This window comes from Cetorhinus maximus, chromosome 15 (assembly GCF_964194155.1).
Source record: "Cetorhinus maximus chromosome 15, sCetMax3.hap1.1, whole genome shotgun sequence".
Classification (NCBI taxonomy): Eukaryota; Metazoa; Chordata; class Chondrichthyes; order Lamniformes; family Cetorhinidae; genus Cetorhinus; species Cetorhinus maximus.
In genome coordinates, this window is record NC_135893.1 from 22,682,715 (window position 1) to 22,704,015 (window position 21,301).

The window sequence follows — 21,301 nt, forward strand, 5'->3', positions numbered from 1 at the left end:
CCAGGCAAGAGGCGCTGAATCCATGGCGTAACTGCCTTCACAACACAGCTATGGGTCAAGAGGAGCAGGCGTGCTTCCTCCAGACCCAACAAGCTAACTCAGTAAACTGCACCCACCCCGCCCTCCATCCTCATGTGATCTGTCTATGCTCCAGAACGTAATCAGACTCGAGCATGATCGGGACCCTCTCCCACCGACTCACCATCTGACTCTTCCCTCATGACCAGGACCCCTCGGCCACCGTGGAACTCTTCAGTCCCCTGTAACCTGGACTCCTCCAAGTTTCTGAAAGTAATACTTAGTCCTGTTACAGATCTGGAAATTTTCTCTTTACAGTACTTACATTGCAGAAGCATTAAACAAATATCTCTAGTGAGCTTAAACCAAAATATTATAACTCCAAATGAAGGCATTCTCCCTGAAAGTCTTTGTACCTTATGAATTGAGCTGCACTATTGTCGAACCAATAAGTAATAAGAAAGTATTTGTCAAACCTAGCTGCTGTAATAGACTTTGGCCCTCTGAAGCTGGCTTCCTGCCTGAAAGGCTTCCAGCCTGTAAGATTGGGCTGTGTGGGGGTGGAAACCTCACTAATAGCAGTCTTGCAGTTAAATCAGTTAAATTCTGCCAGCCCTCCTTTTTCCCTGTTTCCCCTCCAACACACACACACATTCACAGAACTCACCTCCAGGCGTCAATGTCTTCTGAAAAACTTCTTTAAAAAGAACTGTGTTTCTTCAGATTGATTCTTTATATTCCATATAGGATAGGCTGAGCTTCCTGACTGGGTGACTTGCATCAAAGATGCTCTCTTATGAGAAATTTCTTGACATAGATTTTGCTAGGCATCCCTGATGTCCTTGTAGCTACCAAAGCATACATACAAATGTGTTCCAGGTTCAGTCACCAGTTTGCTGATCTCAACTGGGGCAAACGTTGGGGTACTGCAACTGGCTTCAGTGATCATGAGGATAGGAAGGAGAAAATTAGATTGGGTCGCTGCTCTTTATCATTGTCCGTTGATCCTCATCGTCCATTGACCCTTGTTGGAAAGTTTGTCTAGGTGGACATCAAAACAGGATCACACTTATCCCTGACGTGTCCAGCATTCACTGCCAAAATTCACTCTCCCAAATCGTTACATGAAGAATGGACACTTGAGTGTGGTACCAGAGAGCATCACATTATCCCCTTGGATCGGCATCCCAGCAAGAGATGGCACTTTCGAAGAGATATATTTCTTCATTCACATCCCTCACATTCTGTTGGACAAAGCAGGTTGATGTTAGGAGGATCATATGCCCTTTCTGATATAGATTATGTTGTTGGCACATCACCAAAGATGATTTCAAGTGTATGGGGGATGTGCTGAAGAGATATAAAGAGAGCCTAAGACAGCTCAGCCTCCACAAGAGAGAAAATGGTTACAGGGGTGTCTTCTTGAAGTTCAAGAAATATTAAATGCTTGGATAAGGTTAAAATAATACTGCTTAGTGGGAGCAGAAGTCACAAGTATAACTTAATAGAAAATAAATGTAAATCTAATAAAAGGAACTGCTTCACACAAAAGGGAAAAGTTGGTGATAGTCCAGGAAAGAGAAACATCTACTGTAGGTGGTTAAAACATAGCCAGTTACCAGGCTTGGACAGATAAAGACTGGAAGGGTGAGCTTTGGCCCTTGATTTTGTTTTTCTTATGACCTCTCACATGGCATACATAAAGGTGGATTCATCAATGACAGATTGTTGTGTTATTCTAGCCATATTCAGGTTTTCCTGGGGATACTTTGGAAACATTATCAATTATTTTGGTTTCTGAAGTGAACATGAGAAATATTCACAATCCAGAAGAGAACCATAATGGTTCCAAAAAGACATGGTAAGTATACTCATCCACTGTGCCTTAACCTCTATCTGAAGGATGGAAAGATTATCTGTAGTGATCCTCAAGGTGGGATCAGCCTTCAAGAATTCAGTCAATCAGAATGAAACATTTGAGCCTAATATATTAAAGCTGAACAAAGCATGCTCCTTTCAGGAGTACTTCCTTGGCATCTTGATATCAAGCTTTGCAAAAAGTTAGTTCTCTAACTTCAGCTGTTGGTCGTAGATTAGTTTCTGCATCAAAAATCTTCTGTTTCTCTGCACCAGTTTTTACTGAGCACATCTAAAGCCACAAAGATCCAAATTGAATGTTTTATAGCTCCTCAGTGTCGAGATGCTATTTTGAATTGGAGGTTGCCATGAATCTCAAATGCCATTGGCAGTTGGCTTCCAAGTCATTAGTACACTTGGCAATGACTTTTCTTGACCAATGGTCTTGGTTGATCCTTTGTTAATGCAAATTGCTGATGTTATGATATAGTCATTGATACATTATAATAGTTATTATGCACCAGGAATTGCCTTGGTCTGCTGTTGCATTTGGCCTTGTTTTCATATTTCCTGGTGAAGTCTACAATTGTATCCAAATAAATCTGTTGCTGGGTACTCTGAGTGGCACTTCCATAGACAGGTCAGCTTCTGTTAGAAGTTTGCCAATGTGAGACTGACCTCAATATCTAAGACAGAAAAGGGAAAAGAGGAAATGAAAGCAGGAAAACAGCATGCTGATCAGCATTTAAAGAGAAAGATAGATTAATGTTTCCAATCTGACCTTTCATTGGAACTCCATATCAAAAACCTGTTTTGCCCAGTTGTTTTTCAATTTTATGCCTTGTTCTCCTCCATTCCCCTGTCTGCCATAAAAGTGGGAGAAGAAGTAAGGTATTGGGTTCTTGTCCAATTACAAAGAATTGCCATACATCCAGCCTCTTTACCAAGTTGCTAATTTGTGGCTGCAGTCAGTCCGCTAGAGAAAGCTGCATGTTTCTCTCTACCAATTAATTAGCAAAGCCAATTAAAGAATGCATAACCTCTTTTATCACCAAACTCGAGAGGCACTGCCTGATTTAAGCAGGGTACAGACTTTATACAGATTACCTGACTTCACATGGTGCCTTAACCACTCTTCTCCATGCAATTCCTACAAATCCACTTGATCAGCATCCCATCCATCACATTAAACATTCATGCTCTCCACAGCTGATGCATCATGGTTAGAGTGTGCACCAGCTACAGATGCACCACTGAAACTCGCCAAAGCTTCTTCAACAGTACTTCCCAAACCCAACACCTAGAAGGATAAAACACCATTGCTTCTGCGTTCCCCTCTGAGCCGCACACCATTTTGACTTGGAGATATATTCACCGTTCCTTCATCATTGATGGGTCAAAGTCCTAGAACTTCCTACCTAATAGCATTGTAGGAGAACCTTCACCATATGGAATACAGTGATTGATTCAAGAAGGAAGTTCACCACCTCCCTCTCATGGGCAAATAGGGATGAACAATAAGTGCCAATGCCCACGTCCTGACAATGAATATAAAAAAAGTGAACCATTATACAGAACCATCTTTGATGCCTGAGAAACCATTGTTATGATTTGGGTGCTCCCAACTCTTTCATTCATATTAACAGCAAAAGGCAATTTCCTTAACCCTGAGTCTCCTACAACATCAAAGTTGTAACTTTATGCATGGCAAGAAAGGAATCATGTGTCGCAAGACTAACCTTTACTCTTGATCCAAATCTTTCACGCCATTGACTATACATGTTGCCTACCCTCTTGTCTTGCTCACACTGAAATATGGAAAACACCACTGAACACCATTCAGGCGAACACTAATATTGAAGCTTACAAGAATTTGAATTGAACTGAAACAAAATAATACAGAAAATAATCAGCAATATTTGATTTGCACTCATAAGATCATAAGAAATAGCAGGAGTATGCCATTTGATCCATTGAGCCTGCTTCACTATTCAATATGATCATGGTTGATCTGATTGTGGCCTTAATTCCACTTTCCTGTCTGCCACCCCATAACCCTTGACTCCTTTGTCAATCAAAATCCTGTCTAGCTCAGCCTTGAATACACTCAGTGACTCAGCCTGCATTGCTGTCTGTGGAAGAGAATTCCAAAGACTAACAACCCCCTGAAAGAAGAAATTACTCAAATCTGTCTTAAATGAGACACCTCTTATTTTTAAAGCCTGCCCCCTAGTTCTATGTTCCCCCCACGAGGGGAAACATCCTCTCAACATCTACCTTGTAAAGCTCCCTCAGAATCTTATATGTTTCATTGAGTATAGGCCCAACCTTTCCTCACCTTCGCTTCATCCCAGGAATCAGCCTAGTGAACCTTTTCTGAACTGCTTCCAATGCAAGTACATCACTCCTTAAGTAAGGAGGCCAAAATTGTACACAGTACTCTAGGTGTAGTCTCACCAATGCCCTGTACAGAGTTTTTATACTTAAATCCCTTATAATAAAGGCCAACATTCCATTTGCCTTCCCAATTATTTGCTGTACCTGCATGCTAACTTCTTGTGATTCATGTACAAAGACACCCAGAATCTTCTGTACTACAGCATTCTACAGTCTGTCTCCATTTAAATAATATTCTGCTTTTCTAATCTTCCTGCCAAAGTTGACAACCTCACAATTTCCCATATTATACTCCATCTGCCAAATTTTTGCCCACTCACTTAGCCTATCTATATCCCTTTGCAGACTCTGTATCCTTCTCGCAACTTTCTTTCCTACCTATCTTTCTTACCTATCATCAGCAAATTTGGCTACAATACAGTCGGTACCTTTAGCCAAGTCATTAACATAGATTGTAAATAGTTGAGCACTGATCCCTGCAGCACTCCACTAGTTGTAGATTGCCAACCTAAAAATGACCCTTTATCCTGACTCTCTGTTTCCTGTTAGTTAGCCAATCCTCTATCCATGCTAATATATCACCTCCAGCATGAGCTCTTATGCAGTAACCTTTTATGTGGCACCTTAACAAATGCTATTTGGAAATCTTAATACACTACATCTACTGGTTCCCCTTTATCACCCTGCTTGTTACATCCTCAAAGAATTCTAATAAATTTATCAAACACAATTTCCATTTCACAAAACCATGTGACTCTGCCTGATTGTATTATGATTTTCTAAATGTCCTGTTACTACCTCCTTAATGGATTCTAACATTTTACCAATGATAGATATTAGACTAATTAGCCTATAGTTTCCTATTTTCTGTCTCCCCCTCTTGAATGGTGAAGTTACATTTTCAGTTTTCCAATCTGCTGGGACCTTTCCAGTGAATTTTGGAAGATTACAACTAATGCATCCAATATTGCTGCAGCTACTTTCTTTAAGACTCTAGGATACAGGCTGTCAGGTCCAGGGATCTAGCCAGCCTTTAGTCCCAATAGTTTTTCTGCTAGCTTTTCTCTAGTGATTGTAAGTTCCTCCCTTTTGACCCTGCTTTTCTACCATTCTTACGATGTTTTTGTGTCTTTTATTCTGAAGACAGATACAAAATACTTGTTTAATGTGTCTGCCATTTCCTTGTTTTCCATTATTAATTCCCCAGTTTCACCCTCCTAAGGGTCTAAAGCTCAGTTTTGCTACTCTTTTCCTTTTTATATACTTGCAGAAGCTTTTATTATCTGTTTTTATATTTCTTGCAAGCGTTTTCTCATACTCTAATTTCTCCTTTATTTTTAAGTCATCCTTTGCTAGTTTCTAAAATGTTTTCAACCTTCTACCACATCTTTGTAGCATTGTACATCTCTTCTTTCAATTAGATACCACCCTTAACTTCTTTAGTTGGCCACGGAAGTTGCAGCTTTCTTGTAGAGTCTTTCTTTCTCAATGGAATATATCTTTGTTGAACTATCTGCTTAAATGTCTCCTACTGCTCTACCTTTTAACCCATTTTCCTTTTCCACTTTAGTGAACTCTGTCTTCATATTCTTGTAATTGTCTTTATTTAAGTTTAAGATATTAGTTTCAGACTCCGGTTTCTCACCTTCAAACTGAATGTGAAATTGTATCACGTTATGAGCATTCTTACCTAGAGGATCCTTTACTGTGAGGTCATTTATTAATTCTGTCTCACTACACATTATGAGGTCTAAAATGGCCTGTTCCCTGGTTGGTTCCAGAATGTATTGTAAGAAACTGTCCCAATACACTCTATGAATTCATCCTCCAGGCTCCATTTGTCAATTTGATTTGTCCAATCTATGAAGATTAAAATCTCCCACAATTATTGCAGTAGCTTTCCTATAAGCACCCAATATTTCTTGATTTACACTCCATCCTATAATGTAGCTACTATAGATGGGGATGGGTGGGGGGAGGGTGGGGTCTATAAACCACTCCCACCAGTGACTTTCCTTTGCTATTTCTTATCTCCACCCAAACTGATTCTATATCTTGATGCTCCGAACCAAGATCATTTCTCGCGATTGTACTGACCTCATCCTTTATTAACAGAGCTACCCCACCTCCTTTTGCTTTCTTCCTGTCCTTCGAAATGTCAAATACTGGAGTACTCAGGTCCCAGGTGTGGTCATTTTGCCCTGTATTTTAAACTGTCTCAATAAAACATCTAAAATCTGTGTCCTTTTCAGAATCTTTTGACTGAGTCTGATGAATGTTATATGAATATTTAAACTCTATGGAGCCCCTACTGCTAACATGCAGATAGGCAAATCAGACTGCTGTCCAGAAGTACTTGAGCATTTTTTAGTTTGGTCAGCTTCCTTCCCTCGAAGCATGCAACTGCTCTATTAACCCATTACCGCCCCTTTTGCCTTGCACTATCATCCCTTTTGTCATTTAATCTCTCCTGCCTTCCACCCTATCACTGATCCGTCCTTTTGTTTTTACCTCCACTTCCCACTTTTTCTGCCTCTTGCTTAAAATCTGCTACGTCAGTAACCTTTTCCAGTGATGCTGAAAGGCCGTCAACATGAAATGTTAACTTTGTTTCTGTCTCCACAGATGCTCTCTGACTTGCTGAGTGTTTCCAGCAAATTCTGTTTTCATTCACCATTACTCTTTGCTTTCTGCCCCTTAGCCAATTTTGCATCCATGTTGGCACTGTTCTTTTAATACATCGGCTTTAATTTTGCTGACAAGTCTATTGTGGAGTACTTTGTTAAATGCTAATATTCAAATTAAAAGCTATCTCCAGGAGTATTTGTATATTGTTTTACTTACCCTCCCTGTAAAGGCACAGAAGGTATTTTAACGAGTTCTGTAACAGAAGTCCATTTACAATTCACAGTATATTGGCTGAAGTAAAATTTCATATATTAATAAATATGTTAATGGACATTTTATGATTACTTTAATCACAGATAGTATAGATGAAAATACACTTCAATATTTTGCTAACCAGTTTGCAGCTGGAACTCTCTGCACTGTCATCGTCCTTTGTGATAGATGTCTCTCTGGAGGAAGCCAGGACACAAGGAATATGGCATTCTTCTGTGGAATTCATGGCACTGAAACAGGCTATGAGTAGTTTGGCTGAACTTGAATTACTTTAAGGGGCAAGCACTTTATAAAGTTATAAAAATGTAGACTGACATTGCAGCTGTGGTATACAGTATTGAAAAGCTGCCTGGTACTGGATGCTTGATTGTTTGCCTCAGTACCATGCAAATATTACACAGACTTACATAAGATATATGACATAGAAACAGGCCATTTGGCCCAACCACTCCATATCAGCGTTTATGCTCCACTCGAGCCTCCTCCCATCTTTCCTCCTCTAAATCTATCATCATAACATCTATTCCCTCCTCCCTCATATGCTTGTCTAGATTTTCCTTAAACTATTCACTTTAACCATTCCCTGTGGTAGTGAGTTCCACATTCTCAAACTCTTTGGGTAAAAAAGTTTCTGGATTCCCTACTGGATTTCTTGGTGACTATCTTATATTATGGCCTCTCATTATGCTCTTACTCAGAAGAGGAAACATTCTCTCTGTGTCCCTGCTATCAAAATCTTTCATAATTTTAAAGACCACTATTAAGTTACTCCTTGTCTTTTTTTCAAGAAATGTGATGGTGCAAATTGAATTTATGAATTTGTCAATTCATCAAACAGCAGAAGCATAGAGTGAGCAGGTGGATAGCCCGAGCAGTATTAAGATCTAGTTTCACAAATCGTACCTTCTCTCAAATGTGTTAATTGTTGTTTTTTAGCAATGGGGCTGTTTGGAAATACCTTGGGCTATAGCCCATAACACAATTGCTGGGGTTCTGCTGAAAGTTAGTGCAGTGGCCCTGGACATCTAACCCATAATCAGTTGATAAAACATAGGGCAGGATATTGAGGTCGGCGAGTGGGAGGCGGGGCCCGCTTGCTGACTCGTAAAATGACGTGGGATGACGTCAGGCAGAACTCCCGACGTTACCCTGCGTCATTTCAATTTTCAGGTCGGCGGGGGTGCAGCCAAATCAGCTGTGCGCCCACCGACCTGTCAATGGCCAATTGAGGCCATTTAAAAACGAATTGAACTAGTTAAAGGACCTGCCCGTCCAACCTTAAGGTTGGCAGACAGGCCGGGAGCCCTGGCAGGCTTCAGAAAAAGCATGAAACCTCATCCATGGGCGGGATGAGGTTTCATGTAGGTTTTTAAAAATTTAATAAAAGTTTAATTGAAAGTGATGGACATGTCCCAACTCATGTGACAATGTCACAAGAGGGGACATGTCAGGGAAATTTTATTTTTCACATTTACCATTTTAAAATTTGGCACTGATCTCCCTGAGGCAGCACTTAGCCCCAGGAAGAGGAGTGCGCTCTGTCGTGCGCATGCGTGAAAGAGCGTGCTCCCAGCTGAGGGAATACCCCCGCCCGCACAGAGAGTGCATAGTGCTTAATTGGCCCACCCAAGTAAAATGGTGGCGTCCTCCCTGATCGGGGGTGCCGATTGGAGGTGCACCTGCACGCGCCCGCTGCTGAATTCCACCCCCCCAACAGGGGGAAAATTCTGCCCATACTTTCCATCAGCAATGCCTATGAAAGTTTAAAATACCATGTAAAAATATTTGACCTCACCTTTGTTTAATGCATAAACAGCTTGCATTTTTAGGCTGTCTTTAACGAAGAAGATATTGCAAGGAAAGTTAAAGAGGGTGGATAAAGATGACCAAATGAATGCTGGGCTATGTGACAGAGATTAGAAGGGATGCCAGATAGCTTGGCCAAAAGTATATATTTTGAGGTTTTGAATGTTGGAGAGGCAAAGATGTTTAGATAAAGAATTTGAGAGAGTATGGCAAAGGTGGCTAGAGATAATGTAATTAATGGTGGGACAAAGATAGGAGGATGCACAAAAGACCAGAAATGGGTAACAGAGGTGATCAATGGGGAGATGGTGACAATGGTGACGTTTCACACAAAATTAATCATATAGGATGAAAAACAAGAGATACAGAGTGGGTGCTAGCAGATCAATCACCTGTTAAACACCCAGTCCAATTTTCCTTCACATTGTCTTCAATGGAAAGGACTATTGTATGGGTGTATAATCAGTGGCTGTTTCGCTACAACTCATTTTGCATCCCTGTTGTAGTTGAATTTTGTATCTGATTTGCAGTTTAGAAATTTGTGGACCATTTGATCCAAAAAAAGGACAAGTTGCAGTAGTGTTATCAGCCTCTCCCCATTGATCACCTCTGTTCTGCATTTCTGGTCTTTTGTGCATCCTCCTATCTTTGTCCCACCATTAATTACATTATCTCTAGCCATCTTTGCCATACTCTCTCAAATTCTTTATCTAAACGCCTTTGCCTCTCCAACATTCAATATCACTGAACTAGTAATCCAGAGGCCCAGCCTAATGCTCTGGGGGTTCAAAACGCACCCTGGCAACTGGTGCAATTTAAATTTAATTATTAAATCTGGAATATAAAGCTAGCCTCAGTAATAGTGACCATGACAACTATCATCAATTGTTGTAAAAACCCAACTGGCTTTTGGCTCACTAATGTCCTTTAGAGAAGGAAATCTGCCGTCCTTACCTGGCCTGGCTTTCAGGTGACTCCAGAGCCAGAATGTTGTGGTTGACTCTCAACTGCCCTTAGTTCAAGGGAAATCGCGGATGGGCAACAAATGCTGGCCTTGCTTGTGACATCCACATCCCATGAAAGAATAAAAAAAGACTGGATGAGGTTACAAAGATAAGGTATAGCAAAGCCATGAAGGCATTTGAAATTTAATGCATTGGAGTACAGTGTAGGTTAGCAATGATGGTGGTGATGATCAGTTATGATTTAGTGTGGGGCAGGATATAGGTAACTAAATTTTGGCTGAGTTAGGGTTAATGAAGGCAAGCAGAATGACACTGATGAAATCAAGTCTAGAAGTGACAGAAGCATGAATAAGGATTTCAGTGGCACAGCAGCTGTGGTAGGAGCCTTGGCAAGATGCAGCCTTAGTGATGAAGTTTAGCTCTGGTTGAACAGGATGGCAAGGTTTCATACTGCCTGATTTTGCTTAAACAAATGGTTGGGTAGGGATGGAGTTAATGGCAGAAGAGCTGAATTTATGGCAAGGGTCATAAACAATAGCTTTGGTCTTCCCAAGGAAGCTGTGATTATCTATGGTAACGTCAAAACAAATCGAAAACTAATGGTAGATCCTGGCAGGAGCTGGGAGGCGATAGCGAAGATAACGGGAAGAGAGGCCATTGCTGGAGTAACCAATTTAATTTCGATTAGGTAAAAATGTATCAAAAGAGGATAAGACACTGATAGACAAGTAAACTGGCAATTCATAAATCCTAGTTTCGTCCAGATGGATTTTATGGAATGCGGAACACAGATGAGAACAAAACAACTGAAACTTGGCAAAAGCTAAATTTTATATAAATCTACCTGGAGACTGCCAGCGAGTCCGAAGAATTGACAATCTCCCTGGGCCAGTTAAATTTTAGCTTTCATCTGTCTTTCAGTGTGACACTGAAATAAACATTAAAGCTGCTCAAATGTCAGGAGTAGCATTATTAAACTAACTGTAAAAAAAAATGTAAACCACAATTTTATATTTTTTAGAATGCCAGAGGCTGCTCACAGTTTTGTGTTCTGACTGTCCCTGAATTGCCTGTTTAAACACCCCCAGAGTAAACTCATTCCCCAGGTTAGAATGACTATTTAATTTCTTCACAAAAAGGTTGCAAAAGCAAGCTTTTGCTTTATGTTCCCACTCACAACAGTACTTATAAAATCACACAGGAACAATGCCAAACTATGAATCATGCTAAAGTCTAAGATACTAATCTTATATTGCAAATTCTGTCATAAATTAAATATGTGTGTGAAACCCAGCATGGTGTGCACCATCTGGCACCTTGTAGACACTGAGTGCTTTGACTTTTTCTCTTCTCATCATTTTTTTCTCTTTCCTTGCCTCCATCACAAATTCCTCTCTGTCATCTATTTATTCAATGCATGCTCCTGTGAGTTTTAGTCTCCTCGGAATGTATCCTGCATCACAAGCACTGGATAAATAAGGTCTAAAATATACTTCAATTAGACTATAGTATTGGCCACAGTGACCCAACATCACCTCAGCCCACATTTGTATCCTAGCTGGATTTAGATGACAGGTGAATTCCAAACATCTTGTATTTGTCTGGAATACAGTTATAATATTAAAATTCCACACTAAAAATGTCTGATTTATCAGTGAGAACTATAGTGATAATATAAAATATATAATTGATACTGTATAAATATGCTTACAGTACAACATAATCCATGTAGTCTGTTCAAGTAACACAGTGAAGGATTGAGGTGGGCAGTAACTTGGAATAGTTGCCATTTGCCAAATGTAAACCAGACGAGCAAAGTGTAATCATGGGTCCATTTCTCAGGTTTACTTGCTGCTAAGGAAAATTAATTGAGAACAGCACTAATCATTTCATGCTAAATTAATTAATCATATTGGATGAAAGACAAGAGAGACAGAATGGGCGCTAGCAGACCAATCACCTGTTAAACACCCCACCCAATTTTGTAGAGGTGTATAATCGTTGGCTATTTCGCTACAACTCATTTTGCACCCCTGCTGAAGTTGAATTTTGTACTTGATTTGCAGTTTAGAAATTTGTGGACCATTTGGTCCAATAAAGGGCAAGTTACAGTAGTGCTGTCAGGAGGTATGTTGCAATTTCCAAGTGCTGGCCCAGTCTTAAGGAGATTCATTGCAATGATGTAGAGACTATCACTTTCAGTGGGAGAGGAGAGTGGGCAAGAAGTAAGGCAAGTCAGTTTGATTCCTAGATAATGTGGCTGGCAAAGAAAGATTGCAGCTAAATAAACTGTCTCTGTGGCACAGTTGCTAATAGATTGGCGAAGTTAGGGCTGTTTTCCTTAGAGAAAAGAAGGTTGAGAGGAGATTTGATAGAGGTATTCAAAATCACGAAAGGTCTGGACAGAGCAGACGGGGAGAACCTGTTCCCACTCATGGAAGGATTGAGAATGAGAGGGCACAGATTTAAGTAATTAGTAATAGAAGCAAAAGTGATATGGGAGGAACTTTTTACGCAGCGAGTGGTTAAGGTCTGGATGCACTGCCTAGTAGTGTGGTGGAGGCACGTTCAACTGAAGCATTAAAAAGGGAATTAGACTGTTATCTGACAAGGACGAATGTGCAGGATTACTGGGAGAAGGCGGGGGAATGGTACTAGGTGAGTTGCTCGTTCAGATGGCCGGTACAGACATAATGAGCCAAATGGCCTCCTTCTGCGCTGTAAGAATTCTATGATTCAGTGATTTAATTTGATACATGAATCAGACAGGTTCAAAGTATTTCAAGGTAATATTAATGATTTACCAACCTGGCTCATTAATGAAACCTGGAGAGATACATCAGTCACTGTGGAGTTGGGATTCTTCACCCTTTGCTCCAAATAACCATGCTGGCCAGTGTCTCAACGGGTAACATAGTCCTCTGACAAACCGCACTCGCCTGCGCTCACTGATCTACAATGGCTCCCAATCCAGCAACACATCAATTTTAAAATTCTGATCATCTTGTTCAAATCCTTCCATGGCCTCACTACTCCCTATCTCCGTAAACCCCACCAGGCCCACAACCCTCCAAAATCTCCTAGTTCTTCCAACTCTTCCTTTGCCCCAGCATTACCGGCTGTGCCATCTCAGCGTAAACCCTGGAGCTCCCTCTCTAAATCTTTCCAATTCTCCTTTAAGATGCTCATTAAAACCTACCTCTTTGACCAAGTGTTTCTAAAGTTTCCTGTCAATTTTTGTCTGATTGTGCCTTTGTGAAGCACTTTGAGACATTTTACTATGTTAAAGGCAAGTTGCTGTTAAGCTCTTTGGCCTTAGGTATATGAGGTGAGACCCTATGGTGAGAGAATATGCATTTCAAATTGAGACAATAGAAACGCAAACTCTGGGGAGATCCTCAGTAATTTTGTTTGGAGACCCTGATATCTATCTGAGGCTGAACCAATCTATTTGTAACCTTGGTGTCATATTTAACCCCAACATAAGCTTCAGACCACTTACCTGCAGCATCACTAAGGCTGCCTGTGTCTACCTCCATTAACATCACCTGACCCCAAGCCCTTCCTCAGCTCATCTGCTGCTGAAATCCTCATCTGTGCCTTTGTTACCTCTAGACTTGACTATTCCAACACATTCCTGACTGGCCTCCCACCTTCTACCCATCGTAAAAAGAGGCCATCCAAAACTTTGCCACCCATGTCCTAACTCACTGCTCATCCTGTTCAGTTCTATTCACCCATCACCCCTGTGCTCGCTAATTTACATTGCCTCCCAGTTAAGCAACATCTTGATTTTAGAATTGACAGCCTCTTTTGAAAACCATTCTATTACCTCATTCCTCCCTATCTGTTTAATCCCCTCCAGCCCCACAATCCTCCAAGATATCTGCACTTCTCCATTTCGGACGTCTTGAGCATCCCTGATTTTAATTGCTCCACCATTGGCGCCCATGCCTTCAGCTGCCAAGGCCCTAAGATCTGGAATTCCCTCCCTAAATGTCTCCACTTCTCTCTTTCCTCCTTTAAGAAACTGTTTAAAATCCACCTCTTTACCAAACTTTTGACCATCTGCTCTAATAGCTGCTTAGCTGGTTCAGTGTCAGGTTTTGGTTTATAACATTCCTGGGAATCATCTTGGAACAATTTACTATGTTAAAGATACTAAGTAAATACAAGTTGTTGTTAACATGGTGGTGGGTGTCTGCACTTGCTCATCAAAGAGAATATATCATAGCTTCAATTTTTAAAATTTAATTTGTAGCTTCAATTTAATTGGGTGTCACTGGTTAGGCCAGCATTTAGTGCCCATTCCTAATTGCCCTTGAAAAGGGGGTGGTGAGCTGTCTTCTTCATCCACTTCAGCCCATGTGGCAAAAGTATTCCCATAGCGCTGTTAGGGAGGGAGTCTCAGAATTTTGATCCAGTGACTATGAAAGAACAGCATCAGTTCCAAGGTAGAATGGTTTGTGGCTTGGAGGGGAACTTGCAGGTGGTGGTATTCCAAGAGCATGCTGCCCTTGGTCTTCTAAGTGGAAGAGGTTGCGGATTTGGACAGTGTTGTCGAAAAAGCCTTGGCGAATTGTTGCAGTGCATCTTTTAGATGGTACACACTGTTGCCACTGTGCGCCAGTAGTGGATAGAGTGAATATTTGCAGTGGTGAATGACGGGCCAATCAAGCAGGCTGCTTTGTCCTGGATAGTGTCAAGCTCCTTCAGTGTTGTTGGAGCTGCACTCATCTAGAGAAGTGGAGAGTATTTCATCACAATCCTGACTTGTGCCTTGTAGATGGTAGAAAGGCTTTTGGATATCAGGAGATGAGCCACTTACCACTGAATACCCCATTTCTGGTCTACTCTCTGTGACAGTGCTAGACTCCCTCTTGTTGGAGACAGTCATTTCCTGCTACTTGTGTAGTACAAATGCTACTTGCCACTCATCAGCCCAAGCTGGTATATTGTACAGGTCTTCCTGCACGAAGAGTTGTGGATGGAACTGGACATATGCAATCATCAGCGAACATTTTCACTTTTGATATGATGGAGGGGAGGTCATCGATGATGCAGATGAAGATGATTGTGTAATGTGACAGGATTAATTAATGACCTTAGAGTGAAGGCACCCCTAGGTAGCAGTGACCATAATATGATTGAATTTTAGGTTCAGTTTGAAAGGGAGAAGAGGGGGGTCTAAGACTTGTATTCTAAACTTGAATAAGGGTAACTATTTGGGCATGAAAGCTGAGCTAGCTGAAGTGAACTGGGATACCAGGCTAGGGGATAGATTATTAGAGAAGTAGTGGCAGACATTTAAGGGGATATTTCAGAGTACCCAGAATAAGTATATTCCTACTATAAAGAAAAATTCTAAGGGGAGGGCCCACCATACGTGGTTAACTAAAAAAATTGAGGAAAGCCTCAAACTTAACGATAAAACATATAACTGCACAAAGATGAGTGGCATGTCAGATGATTGGTCAGAATATAAAGAATAGCAGAGAATGACTAAAAGGTTAATCAGGAGATAGAAATTAGAGTATGAGAGGAAACTAGTTAGAAATGTAAAAATGGATGGCAAGAGTTTCTACAGGCATTTAAAAAGGAAAAGAGTGAGTAAAGTGAGTGTTGGTCCTCTAGAGAGTGAAAGTGGGGAGTTAAAAGTAGATAATTAGGAAATGGCAGATGAAATGAACAAATATTTTGCTTCTGTATTTACTATAGAGGACACAAAAATCAGAAAGGGAAGTGGTACTGAGCTGCAGGCTGACAAGTCTCCGGGTTCTGATGGACTTCATCCTAGGGTCTTAAAAGAGGTGGCTAATGAGGTAGTAGATGCGCCAGTGTTAATTTTCCAGAATTTGCTAGATTCTGGAAAGGTTCCATCAGACTGGAAAGTAACAAATGTAACCCCTCTTTCAAACTCTCTTTCGAGTTATCAACAGTCACAGATTGCAACTCTTTTGAGTACAATCACAGTTCTTGGTTTCCAGGAGTGGGACATGAACCCACAACCCTCTGGTTCAAAGGCGAGGGTGCTATGAACTGAGCCACAGCTGACACCCCAACCCCTCTTTCAAGAAGGAAGGGAGGCAGAAAACAGGAAACTATAGTCTAGTTAGCTTGATGTCTGTCATGGGAAAGGTATTAGAATCGATCATTGAGGAGGTTATAGCTGGGCACTCAGAGAAACTCAAGGTAATTGGGAAGAGGCAGCATGGCCATGTGAAAGGAAAATCATGTTTAACCAATTTATTGGAGTTCTTTGAAGGAGTAACATGTTCTGTGGTTAAAGGGGAGCCTGTAGACCTGCTGTGCTTGGATTTCCAGAAGGCATTTGATAAGGTGCCACATGAACGGTTATTGCAGAAAATAAAAGCTCATGGTGTAGGAGGTAACATATTAGCTTGGATAGAAGATTTGCTGGCTGGCAGAAAACATAACTGCATAAATGGGTCTTTTTCTGATTGACAGGATGTGACGAATGGAGTCCTGCAGGGGTCTGTGCTGGGGCCTAAACTTTTTAAAATTTATATCAATAACTTAGATGAGGAGAGTGAAGGTATGGTAGCTAAATTTGCAGATGACACAAAGATAGGTAGGAAAGTATGTTGTGAAGAGGACATAAGGAGCTTGCAGACGGATTTAGAGAGGTTGAGTGGGCAAAAGATCTGATAGATGAAGCATAATATAGGAAAATGTAAAGATGTTCACTTTGGCAGGTAGAATAAAAAAGCAGAATATTACTTAAATGGACAACGACTGCAGAATTCTGAAATGCAGAGAGATCTAGGTGTTCTAGTGCATGAGTCACAGAAAGTTAGTATGCAGGTACAACAAGTAATTAAGGCTAATGGAATGCTGTGCTTTATTGCAAGAGAAATTGAACATAAAAGTAAGAATGTTATACTTCAGTTATACAGGGCATTGCAGAGACTACACCTCAAATATTGTGTGCAGTTTTCATCTCCTTATTTAAGGATGGATGTAAAAGCGTTGAAGGTAGTTCAGAGGAGGTTTACTACATTGATACCTGGAATCAACAGGTTGTCTTATGAGGAAAGGTTGGACAGACTGGGCTTCTTTCCACTGGAGTTTAGATGAGTGAGGGGTAACTCGATTGAGGTATACAAGATCCTGAATGGTATTGACAAGGTGGATGTGGAAAGGATGTTTCCTCTTGTGGGTGAGTCCAGAACTAGGGGGTACTGTTTTAAAATTAGGGGTTGCCCTTTTAGGACGGAGATGAGGAGAAATTTTTTTCTCTCAGAGGGCTGTGCCCTCAGAGGACTTTGGAACTCTCTGCCTCTGAAGGTGGTGGAGGTGGGGTCATTGAATATTTTTAAGGCAGAGGTAAATAGATTCCAGTTAGGCAAGGGAATCAAAGGTTATTGGAGGTGGATGAGAATGTGGAATTGGAAACACAAACAGATCAGCCATGATCTTATTGAAATGCAGAGCAAGCTTGGGGCCCAAATGGCACACTTCTGCCCCTACTTCGTATGTTTGTATGATTGGGGCTAGGACAAGGTGCTGAGGAGCTCCTGCAGTATTGTCCTGGGGGTGAGATGATTGGCATCCAACAACAAAATCATGTTACTTTGTGCTAGGTATGACTCTAACCAGTGGAGAGTTTTCCCTCTGATTCCCATCGATTTCAATTTTACTAGGACTCTTTGATGCTGCACTTGGTCAAATGCTACTTTGATGTCAAGGGCGATTGTCCTCATCTGACTACTGGAATTCAGCTATTTTGACCATTTTTGGACCAAGGTGTAATGAGGTCTGGAACCAAGTGGTCCTAGCAGAACCCAAGCTGAGCATTAATGGACAGGTTATTAGTGAGTACTTGACTGCACTGTCAATGATCCCTTTCATCGCTTTGCTAATGATTGAGAGTAGGCTGATGAGGCAGTGATTGGTCAGATTAGATTTACCTTGATTTTGTCATGAAATTTCATGGAGTCTAAAGTCAGTGTTGAGAACTTCCAGTGCCACTTCCTCCCAAATGTGTACCATGTAATATTAAGGAATGGCTCAGAGCATGGCATACAGCAAAGACTGTGGGACCTTGACAACATCCCAGTTGCAGTGCTGAATACATTTACTCCACACTGCTGGTCGAAGAGGATATACTCAGGGATGGGGATGGAGGAGTCTAGGATATTGGCTGAAAGGTATAATTCTGTGAGTATGACTATGTCAGGCTGTTGCTTGACCAGTCTGTGAGGCAGCTCTTCCAATTTTGGCACAAATCCCCATATGTTAATGAGGAAGACTTTCCTCCTGGCGGACTGGATGTACGTTTGTCAAGTCCAAAACCAGTGCCCAGGTTGTTGCCAGGTGCTCCATGCACTTTTACTCCTAGTATAGTTTGTTGTAGTGGTTTAGTACAACTGAATGGCTTGCTAGGCCATTTCAGAAGGCAGTTAGGAGTTAACTGTATTGCTGTGTGTCTGAAGTTACATATTGGCTAGTCTGGGTAAGGATAGCTGAATCTCTTCTTTAGGTGGCATTAGTGAACATAAGAACAGGAGCAAGAGCAGGCCATTTGGCCCCTTGAGACTGTTCCGCCATTCAATAAGATCATGGCTGATGGATTGTGGCTTTAACTCCACTTTCCTGCCTGCCCCTCATAACACTTGATTCCTTTGTAGATCAAAAACCTGTCTAACTAAGCCTTGAACATACTCAATGAACCAGCCTCCACTGCTCTCGTGGGTAGAGAATTCCAAAGATTAATGACCCCCTGAGAGAAGAAATTCCTCCTCATCTCCTTCTTAAGTGGGAGACCCCTTATTCTGAAAGTGTGCCCTCTAGTTCTGGACTATCCCACAAAGGGAAACATCCTCCCAGCATCAGAACCAGATGGATCCTTACCACAATCTGGTCACCTTTACTGAGCCTAGCTTTTTAAATGCACATTTATTTAATGAACTGGATTAAAATCCCCCTAGTGGAATTTGAACTCATGTCCCTGGATCATTAGACCAGGAATGTGGATTGCCAATAATAACAGGAAATGCTGGAAAAACTCAGCAGACCTGGCAGCATCTGTGGAGAGAGAAACAGAGTTAACATTTCGAGTCCAATATTCTTCTAATGTGGATTGCCAGTTCAAGTAACATAATCAAACAATGGTACTGTTACCATTTATATCATGTGAATGATATACATGCAGTACAAAGATTGTATGAGAGTGAGGGCCTTTGGCAGCTCTGGGATAGGGCAGCAGCAGCATCAGCCTCTTGTCCTGCTGCCCAGGCTCAGCAGGTACTGGAGCTGCCGCAGCGTGACGCTGCCGCAGCGTGACGCTGCCGCCAGGGGGGGTACGTGAGCAGCTGTGACGCCCTGAGTGCGTGCGCGCCGCCGTTGCGGCGCTGTCGCTCCTGGCGGAAGATGGCGGCGATGGCGGATCGGAGCGACTGAGAGCGGGAGGCGGTGAGAGCCACGGGCTTCACTCATACTCAAGCAGCGGCCTTGAGCGCACGGCGAGCCGGCACAAGGCGTCGGGCAAAGGGGAAGCGAGCTAGGCCGGTGAGTGGGTGAGGCCCTTGGCGTGGCATCCACACAGCTGCTGGGGGGGGGGGGGGTGGAGGTGGTGGTAAAGCTGGGCCCCGGTAGTGGGGTGCCAGCACCCACCCCCCCCCCCCGGGGGGCTGTGGGCAGGGTGGCGCCCACCTTGGTGTGAGCTCCGTCCCCACTGCCAGTGGAGCCGACCTCAGCCAAGCAGGGCTCAGCAGGTTGCTCACCGTGGGTCCCGGGTGCATTGGGTCGGCATCCGGCCCTTTGTATTGGGAAGACTCCCCGGAGCTCAGTGGAGTGAATTGGTCACATGCCAGTGGCAGTCTTGGAGGATCTGGGTCCAGGGTCAGGTGTAAAATGCACCTGTAGCGAGAGCCCCTCTGCCCCAGTTGCTGAGACATGGAGCTGGATCTGGAACCACTGGGCAGGGAATTAAAGAGGGGAATATTATCCCAAACTGTGATATGGGTAAAGAGAGGTGGAATATTCTCTTGAACTCTATAATGTGAGTACAGTAGCTGTATGACCTTTGTATCCTATAATATGCAAGAGGACCAGCATAATTCTTGTACGGCATTATATGGATAAGGAAGAGGTGCAACATTGTACCTCCGCCCTATAAAGTGGGTAAGAATGGCTGGCATAAAACTACCTATGAGAAGTGTGATGCTCCTATATACCTTGTAATATGAATAAGGAGGACAAATTAAATCACTGTACCTGTAATGTGATTAAGGGGTGGAGAGTCACTGTATTTCTCAGGTGTGTGCAGAGGACTAAAAATGAGAATCTGACAGCCAGAAGATCTTGACTTTATTTTGGTTCTGTTAGTCTCTGACTTACTGTGGGGATGGGAGGAGTGGATCTTTTCTGTTTCAGCATAACCTGGAATCCTCGAGGTGAATGGCCAAATCTCACGTGATTTTTAACAATGGAACTGAATCTGTCCTGTTCAACGGAAATTTATTTTCTATCCTGAAAAGGTGGTTTACAAATAAATAGGGTATAGAGTCTAGCACAAATTGCACTGAAAGTAATTTTAATTTACCTCGAGAAAAGGTTTGAAAATGTAGTTGTTTCAACTGAAAAAGATGACTGTGGTTGCCTATTTCAGTTCTGTTAGAAAAAGTGCTGGGCTGATTGGGAATGCAGATCAAGGAGCTTGCTTTGAATCAACCAGCTCAGCATCAGTAGAGTGTATCTTTGGAATGTTCAGTTATCATTACTGTTGATGTGTGGTTATTGGAGCTGAGTCTGTACAGTAAGGGTACTTTTCAAACTGTAATTGTGGAAGTGACTGTACATTGCAGTGTTGTTACTAGGACTTCAGTAGCGCATGATAGTGGGCGTAAGAAACTTTCATATTATGTCCACTTGAACTGTGAAAAGACACCCAGCCACACAATTCTAGTTTAAGGCTTTCCAAATGTGGGTTGTGTTCAGAAAGTGCTTTTTGAGCTGTATGACACTAGGGCGATATTCTGGCTGTTAAAGATCTCCCCCTGGTGCTGGAAATAGTTCAATGTGATGAGTTGAGCATTGCACAAGAAGCAGTTTGTACAGTACAGTGTAGATCCTACCACTTTATAACCTGTTGTTTTGTACCACATAAACCGTTTGGCCAAATCGATCACTAAAAGCTACAGGTACAAAATAATCAAAAAAGCTAATGGAATGTTGGCCTTTATTTCAAGAAAATCAGATTTCAAAAATGAGAAAGCGATGCTTTAATTGCACAGAGCCATGGTCAGACCCCAAGTACATCAATACTTTCAGATTTGGGCAGCGAACCTCTGCAGAGATACATTAGTCTTGGTGCAGATTCACTGGAATTATGC

At 41.9% G+C, this 21,301-nt stretch overlaps 1 protein-coding gene across 1 annotated transcript in view; it reads left to right on the forward strand.

Moving 5' to 3' along the window:
* The first annotated feature begins 19,331 nt into the window (after nucleotides 1-19,331).
* Nucleotides 19,332-21,301, forward strand: part of fbxo42 (F-box protein 42) — a 29,680-nt gene continuing 27,710 nt past the window's right edge. The window contains exon 1 of the mRNA XM_078558088.1: nucleotides 19,332-19,475. The gene's annotated coding sequence lies outside the window, so the exon portion shown is untranslated. The remainder of the gene's footprint in view (nucleotides 19,476-21,301) is intronic.